The 3,226-nt window shown below is 30.3% G+C and overlaps 1 long non-coding RNA gene across 1 annotated transcript; it reads right to left on the minus strand.

The window, feature by feature from the left end:
• Positions 1–349: 349 nt before the first annotated feature.
• On the minus strand, positions 350–2,743 carry LOC127285434 (uncharacterized). The gene is made up of 3 exons (XR_007843605.1): positions 2,613–2,743; positions 545–661; positions 350–455 (listed from the first exon to the last, which is right to left on the minus strand). It is a non-coding gene; the product is annotated as an uncharacterized LOC127285434 (long non-coding RNA).
• Between the last annotated feature and the right edge of the window lie 483 nt (positions 2,744–3,226).

The raw sequence follows: 3,226 nt of genomic DNA on the forward strand, positions 1-3,226 counted from the left end.
TTTTATTCGCATCAATATACATTCATAAACACAACGCACATCGTATCTTCTTCCTTTAGGGTTTTTCAATTTTGCAGCTGCAAAACAAGATCTGACAGCCTGCTGCTGTTCCTCTGGTAATGAGCTGATTTTTTTCTCAATAATATCTTCTTTCATACGAGCGCAATCATTTCTTAAACGCAGAATATTGCCACGTTGTTTGTTAACCTGCATCAAAGTAAAGTTTGTTAGTTTCAATATTACATTATTGAATTAAATTACTTACCTTTACATTCAGGCGACTAATTTTATTTTTCAGTGAGCGTTTCTCATTACATTTAACTTTTTTCATTCTCAATAACGCCCTTTTCTTTTTCGCAGCTTCACGATCTAACACTTTCCTACGTTGCAGCCTACATGAAAGACATCTTTCACTTTTCGATTTGGAGTTAAAATAACCAAAGCAAGATTCAGATCTGTAGAAAATAACACAAATTGTATATATTAAGAAAATTTTTAATAAAACTAGTTGTAAAATATAAAAATTTATTAATCTATTTGTTACATTCATCCCTGGACACCCTTTGACGCTTTCCACCAATATTAAGTTATTAAAAACATCTTCAAATGAGTTAATATCCCTAATTCCGGGCAGCAAGATTAATGTGTCATTAAGGTAAACCTAAAAAAATTTTATATTATATTACATATGTATATATATATTTCATTATATATATAAGGCTCATTTCATTTAAATTGTCATATTCGTGTCCCTTGCCAAAAAAAATTATTTGATATAACCTTAGTTGAAATTAATTTGTTTATATAGTAAAAAGCAATGATTTTTAATAAATTTTCTACTTACAAGGACATAGAAGTGATTTTCATAATATTGGTAGAACAAAAAGCAGGCAAAATGTCATAAGTGTAATGCGTCCCCGGAGACATTTTCAATGTTCAAATGAATGAAATGTCGAAAATATAGTGTTTAAACCAGATTAAAAAAATGTTTCGTGAAGTATTAGTTCTATATTTAAGGAAAATCAAGTGTTGGTAATTAAACTTTATTTTATACAATTTACAGAAAATGAAAATGACGTGTCCCTCACTTTTGTATTTTTACGTTTTGCCGGCAGAATTTTCAACTTTTACCTGCTATTTAAATTACCTTATGAGCAAAAAAATTTCTTTACCATCGCATAAGCAGCAGAACACAACAACGAAGTGTGTGAAAAAAACGAAAACGATATAAGTATAAATCTGCTCGTTTGTCATGGTGGCAGAAAAAGCCGAAACACTTTCGTAATTGAATTTCTGTCAACAGTGTAACGCCTTGAAAATGGTTAGAAAATATTTTGAATTTTATATCGGTATGGAATTTAATGTATTTTTGGATTCTCTTTCGAATGAGACCAACCCCGTCGATATAAGTATAACCGTTTTCATTTTATAAACGAAAAACGAGCAAAATGTCAACAGTGTAATGGTCATAAGTGTAATGCAAATTTGTATATATGGCTTCAGTAAACGTAATAAATCACAGAGGCCTACAAAATAAAACTTTTTTCTTTTATCTTGATATCAGAATGGTTTCTAATGTATTTTTGGGTGCTGAACACGATCCCGGATCTTAAAATTGCCTAGCATGTCAGGATTTTGAAAAAAGTGGGGGTAAAAACCCCCAAGAAACATGTTGTTATGGGTGTTTAATATGATTTTTCTCATTAACCTGACGTGGTAAAAACTTCAAAAAAGTTTTTAGATTATAGCATAATTCGTGTACTACATGACCCGTACACGCAACCCTCTTCCCTAATTTTTTCCATAAAATGGAGTTATAACTCACCCTCAAAAATTTTTTATTTTAATTCCTTCGGCGAAATGAATAGATGTTTATTTGTTTTATATTCATAATGTATAAGGACATAAATTTTGCATTTTGCCTATATAATTTTTAACCCCTTCGCAGTCCAGTTAAAAATCACTTATAGGCCTAATAAGGTTCCAAACAGAGCTTTCAAAAAAATATGATTTCATCGTATTTAAGATTTTTGGGTTCATCTGTCATCAAATTCGAATTCAGCGACCCCGAAAACCCCCGAGAAACAAATTTCGACCGAATCGCATCAGTCTTAAAATTATTCGCCATATTGGGTCGCCATATTGGATCCACCATTTTAAATTTTGAAAATCTGACGTCATATTTGTAATTAGTAACCCAAAAAGCCCCTAAGTAACGAGTTTCAAGCGAATCGAATCAACTTCTAAATTTTCATGGTTGCTATTTTGGATCGGCCATTTTGAATATTTTAAATCTGACTTCAATTTCAGATTCAGCGACCCCAAAAACTTCAGTATATTTATCACCAGTCAAATCGAATTATATTTAGTATTATTATTTTATCAAAAATTGACAGAAAATTTTTTTTATAAGATATGACGATTTCTGCCAAAAAAAACCGTCTGCCATAAGAAATATATGACTTTAATTTTGTGACCACTATTTATTTTTTTAATTTAACATGTTAAACTGTATTAAAAAAATTAGTTTCAACCTTAAAATCAAAATTTTCCAACTCAACTTTTCTGGAAGCTGAATATGACAATTTAAATGCTGTGAGCCATATACTTACTTTCACTGACAAGTCCATGTGCACTGTGATTTTCTTTGCAGACAACGCATCTTTATCCCATTGTCCAATGATTACTTGGTTGTGACTAAAAAAAAGCGCTTCCCAGTTTGTACGAAGTTTAGTAGTCACATCTTGCTGTAATTTTCTATACGTATATCTCTCAGCAAAAGTCTAGAACAAATATATAAATATGAATATTTAAATAAAATATAAATTAATGTGATTCTTGAAGTTTACCTGATGCCGAAAGGTTCTTTTTAAGCTTTCGTCACATTTATTTGATCGAGATTTTCTCTTTATGGGTTTCTCTGAAATTTCTCGTACATATTTAAAAGTAATTTCGTTAACTGAGTTTTTCGTGATGGTTTTATTATTAGATGTTACAGTTCCTTCACATTCGTTATCATTGTTATTATTACTATCATTTTCAAGATCGTAATTGTCATTGTTATTATTTCTATCTATATTACTACTGTCATTGTCAATGTTCTCTAGTAATATATTTCCATTGTCGTTTTCGATAGAATTAGAAGCAGCACGATTGTTATCATTTTCATTTGTATTGTAATTATCATTATCTTCGTTTTCTGATAATTTGTCATTCCCGCCTTCCA

The sequence above is a fragment of the Leptopilina boulardi genome, unplaced genomic scaffold (assembly GCF_019393585.1).
Source record: "Leptopilina boulardi isolate dan_hultmark-lab unplaced genomic scaffold, ZJU_Lbou_2.1 LbouV2_332, whole genome shotgun sequence".
NCBI lineage: Eukaryota > Metazoa > Arthropoda > Insecta > Hymenoptera > Figitidae > Leptopilina > Leptopilina boulardi.